Source organism: Protopterus annectens, chromosome 2.part1 (assembly GCF_019279795.1).
Source record: "Protopterus annectens isolate FY-2018-M chromosome 2.part1, PAN1.0, whole genome shotgun sequence".
NCBI classification, from domain to species: Eukaryota; Metazoa; Chordata; order Ceratodontiformes; family Protopteridae; genus Protopterus; species Protopterus annectens.
The window spans coordinates 1,840,496,397-1,840,522,920 of record NC_056729.1 but is presented as its reverse complement, the minus strand read 5'-3'; positions in this window follow the sequence as shown (position 1 = coordinate 1,840,522,920).

The following is a 26,524-nucleotide window of genomic DNA, read 5'->3' as shown; positions in this document are numbered from 1 at the left end:
TCACACATGCATACATGTAAACACACAGACACACACACAGACATGCAAAGTCACACATGCATACATATAGACACGCAGACACACACACACGGACATGCAAAGTCACACATGCATACACATAAACACGGACATGCAAAGTCACACATGCATACATATAAACACACAGACACACACACGGACATGCAAAGTCACACATGTATTCATATTCACACAAAGGCACACAGACACACACATGGACATGCAAAGTCACACATGCATACATATAAACACAAAGGCACACAGACACACACGGACATGCAAAGTCACACATGCATACATATACACACAAAGGCACACAGACACACACGGACATGCAAAGTCACACATGCGTACATATAAACACACAGACACACGGACATGCAAAGTCACACATGCATACATATAACCACACAGACACACACACACACACACGGACATGCAAAGTCACACATGCATACATATAAACACACAGACACACACACGGACATGCAAAGTCACACATGCATACATATACACACAAAGGCATAGAGACACACACATGGACATGCTAAGTCACACATGCATACATATAAACACAAAGGCACACAGACAAACACGGACATGCAACGTCACACATGCATACATATACACACAAAGGCACACTTAGACACACACATGGACATGCAAAGTCACACATGCATACATATACACACAAAGGCACACACAGACACACACACGGACATGCAAAGTCACACATGCATACATATAAACACAAAGGCACACAGACACACACGGACATGCAAAGTTACACATGCATACATATAAACACAAAGGAACACACAGACACACATGGACATGCAAAGTCACACATGCATACATATAAACACAAAGGCACATAGTCACACACAGACATGCAAAGTCACACATGCATACATATACACACAAAGGCACACACAGACACACACACACACGGACATGCAAAGTCATACATGCATACATATAAACACAAAGGCCCACACGGACACACACGGACATGCAAAGTCACACATGCATGCATATACACACAAAGGCACACACAGACACACACATGGACATGCAAAGTCACACATGCATACATATACACACATAGGCACACACAGACATACACATGGACATGCAAAGTTGCACATACATTCATATGTATGTGTATATATATATATATACACACACACACACACACACACACACACACACACACACACACACACACACACACACACACACATCTATGGGAACTCCATCCTACCCACCCTAAAGCAAGACAACATTATCACACATTTCAAACACAACCTAAAACAATACCTATCTTTCTCATGGCTATGGTCATGTTCCCATGATGACTAAACCCCTTCTTTCTCTTCCATTGCCAGTCTCTCTATCAACCACACTGTTTCACCTTCCTTGTCCCTGTCTCTTTCATCCCCACTACTGCTCCTGCAGCTAACCTATACCCATAATCCTCTCCTGCTAATACTTCCTGTTTGCCTACCTCATCTCTGTGCCTATCTTATGTTATCTCATCTTCTCCACTATCACAACTTTTTCTACTTATGCTTTTCTGGATTATTTCTGCTTATACCCTTCCTCTTCCTCTCTTTTCTGTTCCTGCTCAAGGGATGTCCTAGCTCATTGATTACTTAATCAAATGTCAATAAATAAATAATGCCGATGTACATATACTGGCCTTGTGTGCATTACCGTTGTCCATGTTTCTCCAGCTAGGACATGGTAACGTCTTTAACTTACGCAAATTGATATATCTTCTAAATTATAAAAGTCTTTAATAGTTCACTTAATACTACCTGCAAAGTATTGTTTGAAATGTTTACTTTTTATTGCTGAACATTGTAAATATGTATTTTTATCTGACTTTTCCCCATAGGCTTCTGATGAAAATATATCTTATGCAAACGTTGGTTTATTAAATGTTAATACACAAGGCACAGCAAAACACTATGACTAAGCGCTTTCACCTCAACAGGCATCAGAGTCATGTGCTTTCATTCAAGCACCTTAAATACTATACATCACTTCCTCTTTTCCAGTGCCTTCAGAAATTTAACCCTTGCCATACCTAAACATTTTCAATTCTGTTGATAGTTTTACTTCGGTCAGGGAATACAGGCATAAAAAATACATGAAATAAAAATAATAAAAGATGAAGAATAAAACTTCACAAAACTGTGTTAATAACAAACTTAAACATCAAATATATGCACTGTTGGGGCTCAGTCTTCAGAACTAGCAAAATGACAATAAACAATATTTCTAAAAACAATAATTCCATAATGCTTACATGCATGTCCATAACCTAACACAGTTTCCTCTTTTGTTTTAACACACTGGCTATAGAAATATGTTCATTAATTCCATATTCCACCTTGGCATTCAGACTAATTTGCCATTTAGTTTCCTTAATTTCTATGTCCAGCTTGGGTTCACCCCCTCTATCTTCTCTGTAGAAGCCATCAATTACAAAAAAACAAAAATCTTTTTTAATTTGAACATACAGATGAGTGTAGGAAAAGTGAACTGGATGTTTTCTTGTTTTTAATATACAATATGTGACACCAAGATTGGTTTTGTTGACAATTTGACTAGTGATGAAACGGTAGTCCTAAGAGAATTAATAAAAAACAAGGGCTACCAATTTATAAAACCAGATAAGGGGGGGGTGGAATAGTAATTACGTCGCATTTGGACTATGCAGGAAAGATATAGGACATTCTAAATGATTTGACCACATATGAAACAGTCTCAAAAAGTGAGGTGGGCAGGGCATACATTAAAATTGAATGCACTATTTGAGGGACTCATTACTAAAGTGAAAATTGATTATCTGACTAACACTACATCTGTTATTCCATCCATTTTTGGCATCCCCAAGTGCCATAAGGACCCTTCAAATCCCCTTTAGACCAATAGTTGCCACCAGGGGTTCAAAGACTGGTGCTCTGATGGCATATGTAGATCATTACTCGAAGAGGACTTTTCAGGTTTGCCCACAGGTCCTTAAGGACTCCTGGCATTATTTGGAAATGCTTCGGGAGGTTGACATGAGTAGGGACTTTATGTTCCTTACAATAGATGTGATCAATTTATTTTTAGCCATACCCCATCAGGAAGGACTGGAACTATATCACAATATTTTGATTAATAGGCACTTGTTGTTAAATGACAACATTTTGTTTTCAATGGCAACACTCAGATCTGCTCTGAGTTACAGCACAATGGCACTAAATATACAGAACCAACTGATATTGCCAACATCCTGGCAGATAGGTTCAGTGCTAACTTTACCCCCCTCTCACCCCCTAAAGGGCCCATCTCTATACCAGAAGAAGGCAAAGTTCCTGTAATCATGGCTGCACAGGTAAAAACCACACTCTCCAAAGCCAAGAACACAGCATCCATGGGGCCTGACAACATCCCAGGCTGCATTCTACACGAACTACAGAACAAAATGGTACCCCACGTAAGTACCATGTTCAATCATAGCCTCACCTCAGGCTTTCTGCCCACTGAACGATGATGGTTATCCCACTCCAGAAAGGGGGATCCACCACGGATCTCGGGAACTACCACCCCATTAGCCTGACAAGCCTGGTCTGCAAGGCCATGGAACGTATCATCATGGAACTTATAAACAAATACATTGGTAATCTCCAAACTCTGGACACCACCCAGTTCGGGTTTGTAAAAGGCAGATTATGTCTCCTAAACTCGACAAACTTCTTTGAAGCAGTCACCAAAGCCGTAGATGAGGGTAAGGTGGTTCTAGACATAGACTCTAGACATAGGTGACTCTATAGTCAGGCACATTGATGTTCCACTCACTAGACTAAACAAGGAGAAAGTTACTGTCAGCTGCCTGTCAGGTGCCAGGATCCGCCACATAACACATGCACTCAGGTCACTCCACAATAAGTACAAATATGACACTGTCATTGTCCATGTTGGTGTGAATGACCTGAGACGTACCTCCCTGGACTACATGAAAAGAGACATGGAGGAGCTCTCTGATCTTGTATCCCAGGCAGGTATGACCCTAACCCTGAGTAGCATCCTGCCATCACCCAGAATGATACCACAGTACAAGGACAAAATGATTGACTTCAACAATTGGCTAAGCTTCTGGTGTCATTCTAAGGGGATCCAGTATCTGTCTGCCTGGGATGACATGATCGACAGTCCACGATGCTTTGCCAGAGATGGCCTGCACCTGTCACCCTTAGGATTCCGGATACTGGCTAAGGCTCCCCCCCCCCTTTATAGTGCCTTTTTTAGGCAAGGTTCAAATGACAAATTCACCACCGTAACAGGTACAAGCAAGCAAAATCTGAGGGTAATGCTACTCAATGCTAGAAGTCTAAACCTCAAAATGCACTCACTCGAGGCACTCCTTAAAATGGAGAACATTGACATCTGTGCAGTGACAGAGACCTGGTTCAAAGCTCCAGAGAGCACCCCTGCATTACCAGGCTTCAATTCATACCACACCTTTTGGCCACCTAACACAGAAAGAAGCACTAAAGGCGGAGGCATGTCCATATTCATTAAGGATATCCACACCTCCAGGCTAGTTGCACAGCATAATGCATCCAAGATTATCCAAGTGCAACTAACTCTGGGCAAGACCACAATCCAAATTGTAGCTTGCTACAGATCCCCCACCGTGCCTCAAGATTCCCACTCCTCATTTCTTGACACATTGGAAAATATTAGGGTACAACCTAACACCCTAATAATGTGCAATTTCAACTACACCACCATTAATTGGGAAAACTACTAGGTTCAGTGCTAACTTTACCCATCTCCCACCCCCTAAAGGGCCCATCTCTATACCGGAAGAATGCAAAGTTCCTGTAATCATGACTGCACAGGAAAAAAAACACACTCTCTAAAGCCAAGAACACAACATCCCAAGCTGCGTTCTACCCGAACTACAGAATGAACTGGCACCCCACCTAAGTACCATGTTCAATCATAGCCTCACCTCAGGCTTTGTACCCACTGAATGGCACACAGCGACGGTTATCCCACTCCACAAAGAGGGAGCCACCATGGACCCTGGGAACTACCGCACCATTAGCCTGACAAACCTGGTGTGCAAGCCTATGGAACGTATCATCATAGAACTTATAAACAATGACATTGACAATCTCCAAACTCTAGACCCCACCCATTTTGGGTTTGTAAATGGCAGATCATGTCTCCTAAACCTGACAGACTCCTTTGAAGCGGTCACCAAAGCCGTCGATGAGGGTAAGGTGGTTCACACAGCCTATCTAGATCTCGCCAAGGCTTTCAACACCACCCCCCACTCTGGAATAATAGATAAACTCACTAAACTAGGTATAAATCCCTATGTCACAAGATGGGTTGCCAACTGGCTCACTGACAGAACCTACACTGTGAAAGTAGCAGACTCCAAATCCGACTTCAGACCAGTGACAAGTGGATTATAACAGGGTTCAGTCCTGGGTCCTCTCCTGTTTGGTATCTACTTCTCTGAAGTGCAGACTAACACAGAAGGTCTTTGGCTATCGAAGTTCGCAGATGACTGCAAACTAGGAGTCATAATCGAAACTCCTAATGATGTGGACATCCTACAAAAGGGTCTCACTGAGACAGATGGCTAGTATCAAAGCCATGGCCTCAAGCTCAATGCCAAAAAGTGCATTGTCATCCCTTTTGGTAAGAACTCTGTACCCATCAACTACCACATAGGTTGTAGTCTACTTAACACCAAAAGTGTGATAAGAGACCTTGGGACACAGGTGGACAGTAGTCTCTCCTTTGATAATCACATCTCCACAGTAGTCAGGAAATCCTTCTATGTGGCACACCTCATCACAAAAGGTTTCTAATCCAGGAAAAAAAGAAGTCATTGTTCCCCTCTACTCATCACTTATTAGACCCATTATAGAGTACAACGCCCTTTTGGTATGTACATCACAAGACATCTACAATTCCATTTTAAGACATACTGATGTCCCCCTTACCAGGCTAAAGAAGGAGAAGATCCCAGTGATTTGTCTGTCTGGAGCCAGGATCTGCCAGATCATGCATGCACTTAGGTCTTTAAACCACAAGTACCAGTATGACATGGTCATAGTCCATGTGGGCAGACATGACCTAAGATGTGCCTCATTGGACTACATGAAGAGTGACATGACAAAGCCCTCCGAATACATGTCCTCAGCAGGTATGAATTTAGCCTTTAGTAGCATCCTACCTTTGCCAATGATGATGCCACAGAACCAGAAAAAAATGATTGACTTCGGCAGTTGGCTTAGTTTCTGATGTTACAACAAGGGCATTCAATATCTGTTAGCTTGGGGAGACATGACTGACAAACCATGATGCTTTGCCAGAGATGGTTTGTACTTGTCACCACATGGCTTCTGGATACTGGCAAAAACGTTATCGATCCCCATAGTGCCTTTTTTAGGCCATGCCAAGTTGTTAAATCCTCCAACATAACAAAAATTACTCACAACTACCTAACGACACTGCTGCTAAAAGCTAGGGTTTAAATAAAATAATTGCACTCCCTGGAGGCAGTCCTTACCCTGGACAACACAGACACAAGTGCAGTCACTGAAACATGGTTCACAACCATGGAGAGCATCCTGGCTATCAAACGGTATAATGTCTTTCATAGATTTTGATTCCCCTCAGCTCAGGATAAAACAAAGGGAGGAGCTGTCTTAGGTGTTTATAAACAGCACGTGCACTGCTAGACTGGTCCAACAACATGACTCACCTGAGCCTCTCCATGCCCAACTAACCATAGGTGTGACCCCCTATCATATTATTGCTAACTACAGATCCCCTAACATGAGTCTGGAAAATCACACCTCCTACCTAAACCTACTGGAACCTCTTAACATTCAGCCTAACATCATACGTATGGGTGAGTTCAACTACCCCTCCATATACAGGGAAACTTATACGACCAATAATTCACTTCCTCAGATGTTTTTGGACTTTGTCAATGTGAATGCCCTGGAGCAACTAGTTAGCTCCCAAGCTAGAGGTACAAATATCCTAAACCCAATACTCATGAACATGGGAGGGATGCTGTTCCTGCCTGTGCATTAACTCCTCCCTTATAAGATCTGACCACAAAACGATCACCTTTAGCATTAAAACTAACCTAGAACCCCCATCAAACTCCAAAGCTGTTAAGAACTTTGCTAAGGCCAATTACCTCAAGCTAATGCTCAGCTTATCAAACTAAAGCTCCTCTAAACCCAGGTGACACTGAGGCCTACTCTGAGCTGTACACAAAAGCACTGTACAACCACATTCATAGCTGCATAGAGGAGGCAGTACCTGTCTGAGTCAAACCTATGACTACTGGCAAAAGTAAACCACCCTGGTGGAGCCCTAACATAAACAGGCTATTCTACAAAAGAAAAAGATTATCTCCAAAGCCAAGAAGGAACAGACAAAACAGTGCAAAAAGACTCACCTGTCTAAACAAGAAAATGAGAGCTGATCACATCTGCCAAGGCAAACTATGTGGCAAAGATAGCCTCCAAGTGAAAGACAAACATAAGGATTTTTTTAATAATTTTCATAACCTTGAGGCAAAATTTGCAGAGTTAATTATGAATGGCAACACTTGCACCCAGCCTGAATGTATAGCAAACCTGCTGGCTGGCAAGTTCTTTCTAACTTCCCCCATCACCTCCTACCACCCCAAAGAAATCCCCCTACTGGTCATTACAAGGGAACAGGTCCTTACTGTGCTCTCTAAATCCAAAAACACAGCCTCCATGGTCCCAACAACATTCCTAGATGCTTCTTAAATAGCTTAAAACATAATTTATCAGTAGAAAGCCACTTTAACTACAGCCTCTGGATGGACTTTGTCCTAGAGAACTAGAGAACTGCAACAGTCACCCCTCTGCACAAGTGGGGCCCATCAACTAACCCAGAGAACTACAGACCATAAGCTTAACTAGTCTTATCTGCCAGGCTGTGGAGAGAATTATCATGGACCTGATCAATAGTGACATAGCAACTTTCCAAACATCAGACCACACAAAATTTGGCTTTGTCAAAGGGAGGTCTTACCTGTTCAGTCTGGTGGACTTCTTTGAAAAAGTCACCTGGACAACACATGAAGGTAAAACAACTCTTATCTAGACCTGGCCAAAGCTTTTGATACACTGCCCCATGTTCTTCAACTAAATCCATGGCAGAAACATTTCTGTTGCTGTGAAACTCCTTTGTAGCACTAGTGTTGAACTTTTAAGTGTTTTTTATTGAATTAGCCCTGTAAAGCTGAAAAGGTCCACTGCCCATCAGGAGTGGCCTTAGTTCAACTGGTGCCCTATGCAAAAGGGCACTACGGTGTCCCCACCACACCACTCAGTGCCCCCATCCTGGTCTACCTATACCAAATAAATAATGGAAAAGCACCCCTACTACAGCGGCGTCCTAGGCGGCCGCCTAGTTGGCCTATGCCTAAGGCCGGCTATGCTGCCCATTGCCTTCTGGGATTAAAAAAAAATAAGTTAATCTCAAGCAGCTGCTGCTGTTTTGCTCCATATATTATAACTATCTATTTTGTTAAATGTTTAAGTATTGGCAAGAAACCGAAAACTCACAAATTGATTGGTCAGATGTACATCACCTCCCCCAGAGGACTGCAGATGTAGCTGCTTTGAATATGAGCTTAATGACCATTCATTTATTTATTTATCTATTTTCAAAGCATAGATACACTTCTGCTGCTGTTGTAATTTTACAATAAATAAGTAAATACATGCATACATAAATAAACAAACAAACAAACATACAGACTCCTCCAGGGCTGAGAGCCACAAACCACTACACAAATTACCACATTATAATCTACCATTTGACAGGAAAGACACTAGGAATGAGGAAAGTGACTAGTAAGGTATAGTGGGATTAATTTTGAGTACAGTACTTTTCAGTGTGTTCATTTTAGGCAGAAAGATAAAAGGCAGCAGGGTCAGTGTCTTCACTGATAACAGAGTGTTGGCTTTGTGACACTGCCAGCCCAGCTATCTGGAATTTTGTAAATAATCATATGTCATTTGTGAATATCAACACGGTTCATATGCTTGTCTTACAAATGTAAGAGAATTATATGTTATGTGTATATTCAACTACTGGTGTAGAAGTGTGTGTTGAGCAGGGTTAGTATAGTACTGAGCTTCAAGGATATGTCCATAGTGTACCCTACTAGAAAAGAACAGAAATGTATATAAACTATATACCTATGCAAATGTTTTAATAGTAGAAGCTGGAACATACAGGGTTAACTTAAAAAACTTTAAGAAAATAGGTTGAAATTAAAGTGTTTTACGATTGTGTTATCTCTCAGTTTTAGTGAAGCAGACACAATGTTTAGAGCTAGAGGTTTTTATATTGCCTTGGAGAGAAGTAATTACTAGGTCTAAAATGTAAAAGTGTTTGTTTTATGACTTCCAGTGCTCAGCAAACATCTGAGAGATGTGTATTTTTAACACAGAGATGTTAGTTTCTGTTAGTCTGGGAACTGAAGGCAGGTGACAAAGAGTGATGTCATCCAAGCTAACCCAGCTTAATGTTTGATATTAATGTAAAGAACTCTCTCAGAGAGAGACTGTGCATTTTGTATTTTGTCTTGGACCTAGCAAGAACATCCACTCATCTGCATTGGCCTTGCTCTGTAAGTAAGACTTAGGGCACAGAATCTCTCTTAGATATAGATAGGAATATAGTAAAGATTAGTTTAGATGTTTTGTCAGGGAACCTTGTTGGCTAGGCTTAAGTAGGCCCTTGGGCCGATAACCTAGTACCTACCTATGAACCTGTATTTATTTGAGACTGTCCTGCAATGTTGTTTTTAAATATTTCCTGTGATTCTGAACTCTGAAGTAACTGTGTTTGTTTTTGGAGTATTATCTTGTTCTTTTATTATTTATTAAATATATTTAAATCTATCTTTGTGGCTATTTCTGGGACTTATTTAAGCTCTTAGATTACTGACATATGTATTTGGTGACACCGTACAGGCTGCTCCTAAATAGCTTTGCTCTTGGTCAGACTACCATTTGGATAATAGTAACATTACACAGTAGGATTGGTCATCTTTGGTAAGAGCATTAAAGTAGCTGATAAGGGGTTCTAGTGGCAGTGATAACTACCTTATACTTTGGACATAAGGGGGTATAGCTAGTAAACCTGTGCCATCCTTTCTAAGGTGCATGTTTGTGTAAAAATCAAATCTCAAAATGTGTGTGTGTCAGCTACGTGGGAAGGAACATGAAGCACTGGTTGGACAGAGAAAGTGTTGGGAGGACTTCCCTTGGAACCCTGGCTAAGGACTCAGCTCTATAGCTATGCCAGTGGGGAGTCCTGGAGAAAGAGGGAGAAACCAACTCCAGACTGACTGTGATCTCTGGGTGGTCTTAAGGGAAACTGTGCGTATACTTGTCATCCTCCCATTGTATACATCCCTCACTGTTGTCAGTGGTGAGGATTGAGGATTGGGTTAGAGCAGGGGTGTCACAAGCTTCAGCAGTAATGCAAGGGAAAGAAAAGTCTAAGGGAAGATTTGAAAAACAATTCTAAGCTTGTTTCCTGTCTTTCCTGTAACTAGTCAAGTCCAGATGCTTGCTGTATCCAGGACTGTTGGTAAGCTTCTGAGCCCCCCAAGCCTTTCTGTGTTGGAGGGAAGCCTTCTAGCTTATCAGTGAGAGTGGTAAGCACTAGGTAACCTGTCTACCACATAAGGAGTGGTTCTGGCCCAGAATTTGTAGTTACTGGCCGTTTGGGCAGTTTTTCCATATCTTTCTACTTTCTGGTTAAAAGCCCATTTTGCGTTTGGTCCCTGCCTTTCCTATAACTGGTGTAGTCCAGGTACAGATTTGCTGTATCCAGGACTGTTGGTAAGCTTCTGAGCCCCCCCCCCAAGCCCTTCTGTGTTGGAGAGAAGCCTTCTAGCTTATCAGTGGGAGTGGTAAGCACTAGGTAACCTAGCTACCACTGGAGAAGTGGTTTCTGGCCCAGAAATTTTAGTTTATTCGCCATTTGGGAAGCTTTTCAATCTCTTCTCTTCTTCCTTCTGATTTAAACGTCTGTGTTTGAGCTTGTTTACTGCCTTTCCTGTTACTAGACTAGTCCAGGTACAGATTTGCTGTATCCAGGACTCTTTGTAAGCTTCTAAGCTCCCCAAGCCTTTCCGTGTTAGAGGGAAGCCTTCTAGCTTATCAGTGGGAGTGGTAAGCATCAGGTTGCCTATCTACCACAAGAGGAGTGGTCCCTGGCCCAGAAACTGTAGCTATTGGCTGTTTGAGCAGTTTTTTTCCATATCTTTTAACTTTCTGGTTTGAAAGCCGCACTTGTGCCTGTTTCCCACCTTTCCTATAACTAGCCTAGTCCGGTTACAGAGTTGGTGTATCCAGGATTGTTAGTAAGCTTCTGAGCCCCCCAAGCCTTTCTCTGTTGGAGGGAAGCCTTGTAGTTTATCAGTGGGAGTGGTAAGCACTAGGTAGCCTAACTTCCAGTGGAAGAGTGAGTTTTGGCTCAGAAATTGTAGTTTATTTGGCTGTTTGGGCAGTTTTCCATCTCTTTCAACTTGCTGGCTTAAAAGCCTATGTCTGTACTTGTTCCCTGCCTTTCCTGTAACTAGTCTAGTCAAGGTACAGATTTGCTGTATCCAGGACTCTTTGTAAGCTTCTGAGCCCCCCAAGCCTTTCTGTGTTGGAGGGAAGCCCTTTAGCTTATCAGTGGGAGTGGTAAGCATTAGGTAGCCTATCTACCACAAGAGGAGTGGTTCCTGGCCCAGAAATTGTAGCTACTGGCCATTTGGGTAGTTTTTTCCAACTCTTTCAACGTTCTGGTTTAAAAGCCACACTTGCGCTTGTTTCCCACCTTTCCTGTAACTAGCCTAGTCCAGATACAGAGTTGCTGTATCCAGGACTGTTGGTAAGCTTCTGAGCCCTGCAAGCCTATCTGTGTTGGAAGAAAGCCTTCTAGTTTATCAGTGGGAGTGGTAAGCACTAGGTAGCCTGTCAACCATGAGAGGAGAGGTTATTGGCCCAGAAATTGTAGTTTATTGACCATTTGGACAGTTTGTCTGTCTCTTTCAACTTTCTGGTTTAAAAGACCACATCTGCGCTTGTTTCCCATCCTTCCTGTAACTAACCTACTGGGTAGCACTAGAAAGCCTTAAACTGATACAAGCCTTCTAGCTTAGAAGAGAGACTTTGAAGTGATTAAGTATCAGTTTTCTGTACTTTCTTGCTGTACTTAACTGTTTTCCACCTAAAAGCAGATTTTCCAGCATTTATTGTGATTTAAAAGCTTTTTTTTTCACATATTTTACTTATTTGACTGCCTGCACTTTTAAAAAGTTGTTTTTTGGTTAAAAAAATTGTTTAACTGTTGTAGGCTACACACTAAAGTGCAATAGCTTTTCTGATCGTTTGTCGTCATTTAAAGCTGTTTTAAGTGTATCTTTTACTGTTTTTGCCTTATATTTTCAAAAAAAAAAATTCCTTGTTTCATGCCTTCCTAAGCTAGTATAGTCCAGTTTTCAGGATAGTGCTGAATTCAGGGCTGTGATACTATTTTCTGAGTTGCCTATACCTTACTTGGATAGAAGGAAGTTTCTCTGTTCATCTGTGAGAGAGGGGAGCTTTGAGCAACCTATCTGTCCCTGGAGGAGTGGTTCCAGCCCAGAAGTTAGTAGTTTATTGGCCATTTTGGGCTAATTTCTATCTCTTTCATTTCCCTACTATAAAAACCACATTTGCACGGTTTTGTGCACCGGGCAGTGCCGGTTAGCTATGGTTAAATTATTCCCGGCTCCATTAAGTCTCCTCTTCAGTTTTCCCCTTGAAACTAGTCTAACTCTCAACCTAGGCACTCAAAAAGCATCTTACAGCCCAGCACTTGCTCAGACCTAATAGCAAGCACTAATATACCCTTGATATACCTGGACATTGATTGCTCAGCAGGGCAAGGCTCTTTATCACCCCTCACCAACCAAGAGACTAAGCAGCTCACCCTACTATTCAGGCATGACCAAAGGGCAATTTCAGGTGCACTCTCCAGTCCAGCTGGTGAATCTGGGTATCCTGAGGCAATGTTACAACTGCCTCATGTACACAGACAACCCTCTCCTCCTACCACAAAACACCATCATATGCGAGTGATGCAATCATACAGCCAAACTGGAAGATAAGCTGTCTCCACCCAATACTGGAACAGACAGTCAAGAGGAGAAGGTTAACACTTGCACCACATCTCCAGCCACACACAGACCTACTAAAACAGCACTGGCAAAAAATACACATAAATACACAAAATCATACTCAGAGGTAAATAAAAACCTGCAAAAGCATCAGAGACCTCCAAAGCAGACACCCAAACAACCTGCTGCACTTCCCGTCACAAACCAGACAACACATAAAACACAAGACCAGTGTGCTGCACAATCACAGCCCTTAAGGTGAAATAACATACCTAACACACTAGTAATAGGTGACTCTATAGTCAGGCACACTGATGCCCTACTCACTAGGCTGGACGAGCAGAAGGTTACAGTTAGCTGCCTGTCGGGAGCCAGAATCCGCCACATAACACAAGCACTCAGGTCACTCCAGAACAAGTACAAATATGACTCTGTCATTGTTCATGTTGGTGTGAATGACCTGAGACGTACCTCCCTGGACTACATGATCTTTGATCATGCAGCCCAGGCTGGTATGACCCTAACCCTGAGTAGCATCCTGCCCTCACCAAGAATGGTACCGCAGTATAAAGAAAAAATGATCAATTTCAACACTTGGCTAAGCTTCTGGTGTCATTCAAAGGGGATCCAGTGTCTGTCAGCCTGGGACGACTTGCTCGATAAGTCGCATTACTTCACAAGAAATGGCTTGCACCTGTCACCCCCTAGGCTTTCAAATACTGGCCAAGGCTCTTGTTGCCCCCATAGTGCCTTTTTTAGGCAAGGCTCAAAAGTAAAACCCACTTCCATAAACAGCACAATTAACAAAAAACTGAGGGTTATGCTACTCAACGCCAGGAGTTTAAATCTCAAAATGCACATGCTCGAAGCACTCCTCAGTATGGAGAATGTCGACATCTGTACAGTAACTGAAACCTGGTTCAAGGCTCCAGAGAGCACTCCAGCACTACCAGGCTACAACTCATACCACACATTTCAGCCACAGAGCATGGACCAAAACACAAAAGGAGGGGGGTGTATAGGTTCATATTTTCATAGGTTGGTACTAGGCTATCAGCCCTAGGGCCTATACAAGCCTAGCCATAACAATTCCCTGGCTATTTCTTCCCACTTTATTTACTTCCCTGGACTCCTGTCTTGAAGGGCAACTGATGTGATCCCTGGGGTGAATTTCCTTTCTCACATCCAATCGTCAAGGTTTGTTTTGAAGACAGCCAAAGAGGCACTCTGCTTGACATGTATGGGCAATCTATTCCAGAGTCTGGGGAGTCTATGGTTCAGGAACCTATCCCATCCATATTCATCAAGGATACCTACACCTCCAGGTTAGTAGCGCAGCATGATACCTCTGAGATCATCCATGTACAACTAACACCGAGCAAATCAGAAATGCAAATTGTGGCCTGCTACAGATCACCATCCATGACCCAGGACCACTACTCCACCTTTCTGGAGACACTGAAAAACATGAAGGTCCTACCAAACACCCTGATATCGGGCGATTTCAATTACCCTACCATTCACTGGGAAAACTACGCAAGTACAAATTCCCAGGCCCAGGGCTTCCTGGAATTCATCAACTCAAATGCCCTGGATCAGTTGGTAAACTCCCCTACCAGAGGTGAAAACATATTGGACCTGGTCATCACCAACATGGACGACAGGTGTTCCACACCGGAGGTCAACCCATCACTGGTTAGATCAGACCATAAACTAATCACTCTGTATGTCCACACCCCACTACCACCACCAACTAAGGAAACCACAGTAAAAAACTAGTCTAAAGCAAACTTCACCTTACTTAAGACAGAGGTGGTAAGTTTCACAGCCCCCACGCTAAAGGATAACGCTACCCAAGATGCAGAAACCTTTACAAATGCACTGTATGAGCACCTACAAGGAAGCATGGATCATGCCATTCCTAGCAATACCAAGACTCACTCCTCTATGAGAAGGAAACCAGTTTGGTGAACCCCTGCAGTAAACAGGCTATACAATAGAAGGAGGAAACTAATTCAGAAAAAAAGCAAATCCCAAGAAGGAAAGACATCCCTGATCAGTATCAGTAAGAATCTAAGGTCCCTCATGAAATCATGCAAGGCTAGCTTCGAAAGAAAAATAGCCAAGGATGCAAAAGATAACCACAAAGCCTTCTTTAGTTATGTTAAGAATCTAAGTGACAACTCGCAGATATGCACTGAACTAGTGCAAAATAGCACAAAATATACTGAACCTACTGATATTGCCAACATCCTAGCAGATAGATTCAGTGCAAACTTCACCCCCCTCTGTCCTCCAAAAAGGCCCACAACAATACCGGAAAAGTGTAGTGTCCCAAAAATCACAGAAGCACAGGTGAAAACAGCCCTTTCAAAAGGCAAAAACACAGTGTCAATGGAACCAGATGGTGTCCCAGGCTGCGTCTTGCACGAACTACAGAACAAACTAACCCCCCACCTAATCACGCTGTTCAACCTCAGCCTCTTCACAGGCTATGTGCCCAAAGAATGGCGCAAAGCAATGGTTATTCCTCTCCACAAAGGAGGGGCAACAACTGACCCTGGTAACTATCGTTCCATAAGCCTGACTAGCCTGGTCTGCAAGGCTATGGAGCGCATCATCATGGAACTCATTAACAAAGACATTGGGAACCACCAAACACTTGACCCGACCCAGTTCAACTTTGTTAAGGGCAGATCATGCCTACTAAACCTGGTTGACTTCTTCAAGACCGTCACCAAGACCATATACGAGGGAAAGGTGGTTCACACAGCCTACCTTGACCTCGCCTAGCCTTTCGACACCATTCCCCACTCGGGTATTACAGAAAAACTCCCCAGCCTGAACATAAACCCCTACGTCACGAGATGGGTTGTCAACTGGCTTACAGACAGAACTCACATGGTAAGAATAGCGGGCTCCAGGTCCGACTCTAAACCAGTCACAAGTGCTGTCCCGCAAGGCTCAGTCCTGGGACCCATACTGTTCGGCATATACTTCTCAGAAGTACAGGCAAACACAGGAGGACTATGGCTAACCAAGTTTGCCGATGACTGCACACTGGGAGCCATAACTGACACTCCGGCTGACAAGGACATCCTCCAAAAGGGCCTTACTGAGACGGACACCTGGTGTCAAAGTCATGGCCTCAAGCTAAATGCCAAAAAATGCATAGTCATCCCATTTGGGAAAAACAAAACACCCTCAAATTACCACATAGGTGGCAGCCCTCTTAATACAGAAGAGGTAATAAGAGATCTGGGGACCCAGGTAGATAGTAATCTCTCCTTTGACAATCATATTTCCAAAGTAGTTAGGAAATCCTTCTGTGTGGCCCATCTAATTACTAAAGGGTTCACATCTAGAAATAAAGAGGTTATAGTACCCCTCTACTCATCACTCATTAGACCCATCATAGATTACAATGCCCCATTTGGGATGTAACAGCTGGAAAGACCACAAAAGTACCTCACCAAGAGGATTACTGGCCTCAAGCATATATCCTATGCAGCCCAACTGAAAATACTCCGGCTGTACTCAGTGGCATATCGCTTACTCAAAGGTGATCTCTTCCTGACTTACAAAGCCATGTCCAACTCAGAATTGATGGACATGCTCCACCTAAAGAAATCCAAGTCACTGCAAGCCACGCACTCTAGTGAGCTAAGCCTTACCACAACAATAAATAGAACAAGCTGGAGGGATAGATTCCTGTCACAGAGACTCCCCATGCTTTGGAACAAAATTCCAAATTACATCAGGCAGAGCCTCTCACTAACACTCTTCAAGAGAAACCTTGACGAGTGGATGGGTAACAGAAAATACACCCCTGAGATCACTTCATTGGCTCTGCTTGACAGAGGATCAGTTAATTAATCAATGGAGCAGCAAAAGCCGACACACTCTGGCTAGGCTTATAAGTGCCCTCGGGCAGATAGCCTAGTACCTACCTATGAGCAGTTATGAACAGTGTGAGCAAGTGGGTAGAAAGGTAGCCACTGAAGAACAATGCAGGCAAATGCAAAATTCTGCACCTGGACAACAAAAACCCTGATGTTAGGTATCAGCTGCAGGGAGAGAAACTAATGGGAACAGAGCAAAGAGGTCTTGGGGGATTTATTTCAGCAGAGCTGTCCTACTAGAAACAGAATGAGAGGGCAGTGGCAACAATTGAGAACATGCTGGTAGGATGTTTCCTTAGTATAATAGTCTCCAGAAGCAAAGAGGTAATGGCCCCATTCATCAGAGCCCTGGTCAAGTACACATTCAGTACTGTGTGCAGTTCTACAGGCCATATTGGGGAGGGTGGGTGAGGAGACATTATGTTGCTGAAAACAGACCAGAGGAAGTCACTAGAATGCTATGTGGGATAGAGGAGAAATCATATGACCTGAGACAGATCAGAAGAGATATTTTTTTATTTTTATTTATTTGACATTTGTTAACCAGGTTAGTCTGGTTGGGCAGCTCACCCTTCTTCATCAGAGACCTGAAGAGAAAAGCTCCATTACAAAAAAAGTTAGAAATACAGTGAATATTAAACAATTGGAGGAATAAAGTTTTTGTCTTATACATGGCTAGAATAAAAAATACAATATTTGAGAACTAGATAGTTATAACAAAGGAACATAAAACAGTAAATATAATGACATGGACTAAAGAGAAGATCCAGGTATTATGTGAGTGTGGAAAATAATGTGAAGGAGGTTTGAAGATACCATCCTGAAACAGAAGGACAGAGGGAGATGAGGAGGCCACAAGCTGCAACGTCTAGAATTCAAATGTTCCTTGGCTCTGCTGAACTACTTGTTAGTTGAGAATGCTGTGTACCCATAGAATAGAAGAATAAGCTCTACCACAATGGACAGTGGAGAATCAACTAAAGCTTTCAAGAAGACAAAGGATGGTGGAAAAGTGTTAAGGGACACAGGGAAGATAAAGAACGAATGAAGATACAGAGTTAACTAAAGATGTCATGGGCTTGTCTCATTTTGTTGTCAAGCAGATGTAATTTAAAGGCCAAGGATTAGAATATTCAGTTTGTGTCTTCCTCAGGCCTTTGAAATATACTTACATCAGCAATGGCACCGCAGTGGTTCTGGCCTTTCCCTGGTGGCCTAGAACTCCATGACCCAGCATAGATCACACAGCCAGCAGGCACAGCATTTTATATATCAGTCAGCAGGCACAGCGTTTTGTATATCAGTCAGCAGGCACAGTATTTTGCACGTCAGTCAGTAGGCAGAGTATTTTGCACATGTCACTCAGGAGGCATAGTATTTTGTAATGTCAGTCAGCAGGCACAGCATTTTGTATATCAGTTAGCAGGCACAGCATTTTGTACATGTCAGTCAGCAGGCACAGCATTTTGCACAAGTCGGTCAGCAGGCACAGCATTTTGTAAGTCAGTCAGCAGGCACAGCGTTTTGTATATCAGTCAGCAGGCACAGTTTATTGCTCTTGCCACTCAGCAGGCACAGTTTCTTGCACTTGCCAGTCAGGAGGCACAGTGTTTTGTACATGTCAGTCAGCAGGCACATCATTTTACATGTTAGCCAGCAGGCACAGTGTTTTGTACATGTCAGTCAGCAGGCACAGCATTTTACATGTTAGTCAGCAGGCACAGTGTTTTGTACATGTCAATCAGCAGGCATAGCATTTTGCACATCAGTCAGCAGGCACAGTGTTTTTTTACGTCAGTCAGCAGGCACAGCATTTTGCATGTCAGTCAGCAGGCACACCATTTTCCACATGTCAGTCAGCAGGTACCGTGTTTTGTACGTCAGTCATTAGGCACAGTGTTTTGTACATGTCAGTCAGCAGGCACAGTGTTTGGCACGTCAGTCAACAGGCACAGCATTTTGTACATGCCAGTCAGCAGGCTCAGTGTTCTGTACATGTCAGTCAGCAGGCACAGCATTTTGCACATCAGTCAACAGGCACAGTGTTCTGCACATGTCAGTCAGCAGGCAAAGCATTTTACACATCAGTCAGCAGACAGAGCGTTTTGTACATGTCAGTCAGCAGGCACAGCATTCTGCACGGTTCCCTATTAGAAGACAACAGATGCATTGTTTCGACTGCGTCTTGGTTGAACTCAAAAGTCTGAAATGGCAAAATATCGAAGCGGCTTTTAAGCAAATTCTTTCCCTGGGAAAGAATTTGCTTGGCCGATTCATTACTTTGCTGTTTTTGGCACTGTAATGTGGTCTCGGAGTTGGTATATTTAAGTAGGGGGGGATGTGGGGGCAAAGCCCCCCACTTAATGTAATGTTTAAAGTATGTTTTTTTTTTTGTTGCAACAGTGATTTTTTTCCCTAGGAAAAAATCACTCTTCTGACAGTTCGAAATTGTAAGCTTTTGCTTACATAGGGTCGATTAATCACCGTTCACTTTTTAAGCATTCAGTGATCTAATATAGACCCTTCTGCACGTCAGTCAACAGGGACAGTGTTCTGCACATGTCAGTCAGCAGACACAGCATTTTGCACGTCAGTCAGTAGGCAGAGTATTTTGCACATGTCACTCAGGAGGCACAGTGTTTTGTAATGTCAGTCAGCAGGCACAGCATTTTGTATATCAGTCAGCAATCACAGCATTTTGTACATGTCAGTCAGCAGGCACAGTGTTTTGTACATGTCAGTCAGCAGGCACAGAGTTTCACACATCAGTCAGCAGGCACAGCATTTTGTACATGTCAGTCAGCAGGCACAGCATTTTACACATGTCAGTCAGCAGGCACAGCATTTGCACATGCCAGTCAGCAGGCACAGCATTTTGTACATGTCAGTCAGCAGGCACAACATTTTGTATGTCAATCAGCAGGCACAGCATTTTGTGCATGTCATTCAGCAATCACAGCGTTCTGCACATGCCAGCCAGAAGGCACAGCATTTTGCATGTCAGTCAGCAGGCACAAAATTTTGTACATGCCAGTCAGCAGGCACAGCATTTTACAAGTCAGTCAGCAGGCAAAGTGTTTTACACATGTCAGTCAGCAGGCACAGCATTTTGTACATGCCAGTAAGCAGGCACAGTATTTTGTACATGTCAGTCAGCAGGCACAGTGTTTTGTACATCAGTCAGCAGGCACAGCATTTTACACGTCAGTCAGCAGGCACAGTGTTTTACACGTCAGCCAGCAGATACAGCGTCTTGTATATCAGTCAGCAGGCACAGCATTCTGCATATGTCAGTCAACAAGCACAGTGTTCTGCACATGCCAGTCAACAGGCACAGCATTTTACACATGCCAGTCAGCAGGCACAGTGTTCTGCACATGTCAGTCAGCAGGCACAGCATTCTGCATAGTTCCCTATTAGAAGACTGAAGATGCATTTTTTCGAATGCATCTAGGTCGAACTCAAAAGCCTGAAATGGCAAAATATCGAAGTTGCTTTTAAGTGACTTCTTTCCCTGGGAAAGAATTTACTTGGCCGCTTCATTTCTTTGCCGTTTTTGGCACTGTAGTTTGGTTTCGGAGTTGGTATATTTAAGTAGGGGCGGTGTGGGATGCACAGCCCCCCACTTAATGTAATGTTTAAAGTATGTTTTTTTTTTTTGTTGCAACAGTGATTTTGTTCCCTAGGAAAAAAAATCATTCTGACAGTTTGAAATTGTAAGCTTTTGCTTACATAGGGTCGATTAATCACCGTTCACTTTTTTAAGCATTCGGTGATCTAATATAGACCCTCCTGCACGTCAGTCAACAGGCACAGTGTTTTGTACATGTCAGTCAGTAGGCACAGCGTTTTGCACAAGTCAGTCAGCAGGCACAGCATTTTGTACGTCTGTCAGCAGGCACATCATTTTGTATATCAGTTAGCAGGTACAGCATTTTGCACATGTCAGTCAGCAGGCACAGTGTTTTGTACGTCAGTCAGCAGGCACAGCGTTTTACACGTCAGTCAGCAGGAACAGCATTTTGTACATGTCAGTCAGTAGGCACAGTGTTTTGCAAAAGTCGGTCAGCAGGCACAACATTTTGTAAGTCAGTCAGCAGGCACAGCATTTTGTACATGTCAGTCAGCAGGCACAGCATTTTCTACATGACAGTCAGCAGGCACAGCATTTCGCACGTTAGTCAGCAGGCACAGCATTTTGTATGTCAATCAGCAGGCACAAGATTTTGTACATGTCAGTCAGCAGGCACAGTGTCTTGTACATGTCAGTCAACAGGCACAGCATTTTACAAGTCAGTCAGCAGGCACAGTGTTTTGTACATGTTAGTCAGCAGGCACAGCATTTTACACAGGTCAGTCAGCAGGCACAGTGTTTTGTACGTCAGTCAGCAGGCACAACATTTTACACATCCGCCAGCAGGCACAGCATTTTGCACATGCCAGTCAGCAGGCACAGTGTTTTACACATGCCAGTCAGCAGGCACAGTGTTTTACACATGCCAGTCAGCAGGCAGTGTTTTACATGTCAGCCAGCAGACACAGCGTTCTGCACATGCCAGTCAACAGGCACAACATTTTGCACATCAGTCAGCAGGCACAGCATTTTACATGTCATTCAGCAGGCACAGTGTTTTACACATGTCAGTCAGCAGGCACAGTGGTTTGTACATGTCAGTCAGCTGGCACAGCATTTTACATGTCAAGTCAGCAGGCAAAGCATTTTGTAAATGTCAGTCACCAGGTACAGTGTTTTGTATGTCAGTCAGCAGGCACAGCATTTTGCACATGTCAGTCAGCAGACACAATGTTTTGTACATGTCAGTCTGCAGGCACAGTGTTTTGTACATGTCAGTCAGTAGGCACAGCATTTTGTATGTCAGTCAGCAGGCATAGAATTTTGTATGTCATTCAGCAATCACAGCATTCTGCACGTCAGCTAGCAGGCACAGCATTTTGCACGTCAGTCAGCAGGCAAAACATTTTGTACATGTCAGGCAGCAGGCATAGCATTTTGCATGTCAGTCAGCAGGAACAGCATTTTCCACATACCAGTCAGCAGACTCAGTGTTTTGTACATGTCAGTCAGCAGGCACAGTGTTTTGACATGTCAGTCAGCAGGCACAGTGTTTTGTACATGTCAGTCAGCAGGCAGAGCATTTTACACATGTCAGTCAGCAGGCACAGTGTTTTGTACATGTCAGTCAGCAGGCACAGCCTTTTACACGTCAGTCAGCAGGCACAGTGTTTTACACATGTCAGCCAGCAGGCACAGTGATTTGTACATGTCAGTCAGCAGGCACAGCGTTTTACACATGACAGTCAGCAGGCACAGTGTTTTGCACATGCCAGTCAGCAGGCACAGCATTTTGTACATGTCAGTCAGCAGGCACAGTGTTTTGTACATGTCAGTCAGCAGGCACAGCATTTTACACATCAGTCAGCAGACACAGTGTTTTACACATGTCAGCCAGCAGACACAGTGTTTTGTATAGCAGTCAGCAGACACAGCATTTGGCACATGTCTGTCAACAGGCACAGTGTTCTGCACATGTCAGTCAGAAGGCACAGTGGTTTTTACATGTCAGTCAGCAGGTACAGTGTTTTGTACATGTCAGTCAGTAGGCATAGCGTTTTACACATGTCAGTCAGCAGGCACAGCATTTTGCACATTTCAGTCAGCAGGCACAGTGTTTTGCACATGCCAGTCAGCAGACACAGCATTTTTGTACATGTCAGTCAGCAGGCACAGCATTTTGTGCATGCTAGTCAGCAGGCGCAGTGTTTTGTATGTCAGTCAGCAGGCACAGCGTTTTGCACATGCCAGTCAGCAGGCACAGTGTTTTCACATCTATCTTCTGCCAGTATGTTGCTTATATCTTCTTTGGCTGGTGAACAGTGGATGATTGATAGTAGTATCACCATGGTCTCATGTACACATTGGTGTTACCAGTACCTACAGCACTACTGCCATGGTGAGCAAGTTGCTGGTGATTACAGATTCATAGATTCATAGATTCATTGATTAGTACTAGGCTAACTGCCCTTGTGAGTCATTTTAAGCCTAGCCAATTATCCCCTGTGAGATTCAAACCCTGTACCTTGTGTTTGTAAGGCAAACACCTTAACCATTAGGCCACCCTCCCCAGGGTTTCAATCCATTACATGCATTAATTAGAAGAGCAGACTGTGGGGATATGTACTTGCTTCCTGCATTGCTCTGCCGTTTGGTACACATGAAGATGCTTTTACATGCATTAGATATAAGATCAGGCTGCTGAGCTACGGGTTTGTTTGCTGCATTGCTTTTTAATTTTTCCAAGTCTTTTGGGTTTCTAATACCATGCTGGGAATGGCTACCATTCCTATGTCAAAGTATGATTAAAGTTTGTGAAATTAGTATTGTTTCAGTCTTTGATGTGCAGATCTATACACATAGTCACTTTCAAGATTTCCCATTCCTCCTTCAGAAAGAGAAATATGTAAGCTTGGTATACACTGATTTTTATATATCATTTGATAAGCCTGAAGCGTTTTAATTGTTTTCCTGTCCAACTAATTCAATACCTTCTAGAGCCAGTCAATTACCCCAAAACTGTAGTTGGAACATGAAGAGCAAATTGGTTTATAGCTTGCACTTGTTTCCTCAATGCCAGAACTGTTTTCAGTATTCATTTTAGAATTCTAAAATATTCCTTACTGAGTTGTATTTACATTTTTTGTTTATGTTTTATTGTCAAGCCTTCATCAATTCCAAAATATTTATACATTCTCTCCTGCACACGTTCCTTTGCATGGCATTATTGTCCTACACTGATATTTCTTGGTGCTTCAGCTTTTCTGTGTTAAATGTTGTTTTTGCACATTTATTGAGACCAAATGACATTTTTATATCATCTGAGAACGTTCTGAACACTTGCTGTAGTGCTTTCATCTCCTCATCTGGTGAGCTACACCATTTTAAATCATCCACAAAAAGAAGATGAGAGGTTTTTAAAATGTGTTGTTTTCTGGGAGTCAAATCTTAACCATGACCTAATCTATTACGTAGACAAGTTAATGGGGTATGGGCAAGGCAATGGAGGAGAGGTGACAAAGACACACACTGGAATACTCCGCTTTGAGTTTTTATCCCTGGGATAATCATTTGTTCTTTATCATGGCTTAGCTGCAAAGTGGTTTGTCACTGTAATATAGCTGATCAATGTAGGGTGTATCTTATACACCTGTAAGCACGCCTTTATCCATAAGTGAGGGATGTTTTTTTTTTTTGTAATCTATCCATGCCATACTAAGTTTTTTTACACTTCTCCATTGTGACTTTATTTAATAACAAATAGTCCTTTGTTCCATATGACTTTTGTTACCCTTTGTTCTATTGCCATGACTGAGTTTTCTTCTAAATGACTATAAACTTTTGTTATCAATTACAGTATACAGTTTATACATCATCTGAAGACAAGTTATTGGTCTATAGTTTTTAGGATAGTTTTGAGGTTCACTTTTAAGGACAAGTATTACTTTTCCTGCTCTTAACCGGATTGGTGTATGTTTGGGATGCGCACATAAGTAGTTCTTACTCAGGGCAAAACCTTCATGTAAAGATGTTGAATCTTTTAGCCAATAGTTCGGTACTGCATCTAGGCCTGGGGTTTGTCATTTAGGACCTTTTCATTACTTCATCCCATTTCATATCCTGCACATTTGAATGTCTTACTGTTTTTTCTACTTCTTCAATCCATTCAGCATCGTTGTTATTTTCTGCAGAGTCTTCATAGATATTTCTCCAAAATGTGCCTATGTCTTCTTTAAGTGGCAGTATTTCTGATCCTTCTGCTTTGTTTCCCAATTGTCTATAATGTTAGGGGGTCATTAATGGATTGCTTATTTTTTATGTTTCCTTTGTATTTATTTGCATATCTGCTTGTGCCAATATCTTTAGTTTATTTGCAAACGTGTACAATAGAGCATGATTTGTTCTGATACTACACTTTCATTTTATCAGGTCTATCTTTCTAAGTATTTTTATCTCTCTCCCCCCTTCTATACTCTTGTAACAGTGACAGTTCTTGTCTTAATTGCTTTACAGTTTTCTCTGTTCAATGCTTCCGTGATGGCATTTGATTACTTTCCTTTCTTTATTACTGTGTTTTTGTAGTAAGACTTTATCTTTTATTAATTTATCTGCATAGTAATATATCCTATTTACTTCTGTTATACCTTTTTTAAATTTCTAGTCTCCCACCAGGACACAAGTGCTCTTCAGCAATTACATTCTGCTTGCTGAGCACACTCAAGCAAATCTGCAGTCTGCGGCTACCACTCCACCCATACAGTATAAGAAGGAATCAGTACTGCAAACTAAACAAGGATATACATTTTGAGCCTCAAGAGCAGGATCAGTCCACCTAGGCATTCTACTTGTATGTTTTAGAGAGTAAAGCTATTACATTAACAGTATTTCTTAGTAGTTCTCAGCGTGCTAATAAAACTGACTATTGTAGCCTTGTGCCCCCCCCCAGCTAGTACAGTAATCCTAACTGACCAATAGACAGTATACAGTTAATTCAGATCCCTGTGACTAAATTAACCATCAAGCAGCCCTCTCAGTGCTTTCTGCCTTAGTTTGTATCACTTGGAGGCCCACCTGTTTATTCGCATCTCTATACATTCCCCTTCATTGCTAATGTATCTCCCTACTCTAATCTGTGCACAAACTGGTTACTAATCAGCAAGTCAATGTGAAGACACACTCCCAACCTTAATAAACTTTGCTGTCTCTTCTCTCCTTCACTTTACAGGTAGTTTGAATCATTACTTACCCCCTCTGAGGCCTTCACTGATTTTCACTGATTGCCTCTCTGTTTTTTTTGCATTCCACCTGGTTTACACCCCTTGTGCTATCTCCCTCCCCCAATACAAAGTATATATTAAAATCCTGCTGAGCATGGAGCCATCTTTAAATTTCTAGTCTCCCACCAGAACACAAGCGCTCTTCAGCAATTACATTCTGCTTGCTGGTAAGCCATTAGACCTCAGGAATTTGTTTAAAGTGTTCAGATTTGTAAAGTAATACTTACTTTTTTCTCTTGTCTTGGTGGGTTCTGCCCCGCTCCTCCTGTGCTATCTCCCTCCCTCAATACTAAGTCTATATTAGACTCCTGCTGAGCATGGAGCCATCTTTAAATTTCTAGTCTCCCACCAGGACACAGGTGATCTTCAATTGCATTCTGCTTGCTGGTAAGCCATTAGACCTCAGGAATTTGTTTAAAGTGTTCAGATTTGTAAAGTAATACTTACTTTTGACTCTTATCTTTGTGGGCTCTGCCCCGCTCCTTTCACCCTCGCTAACGCTCTCCGA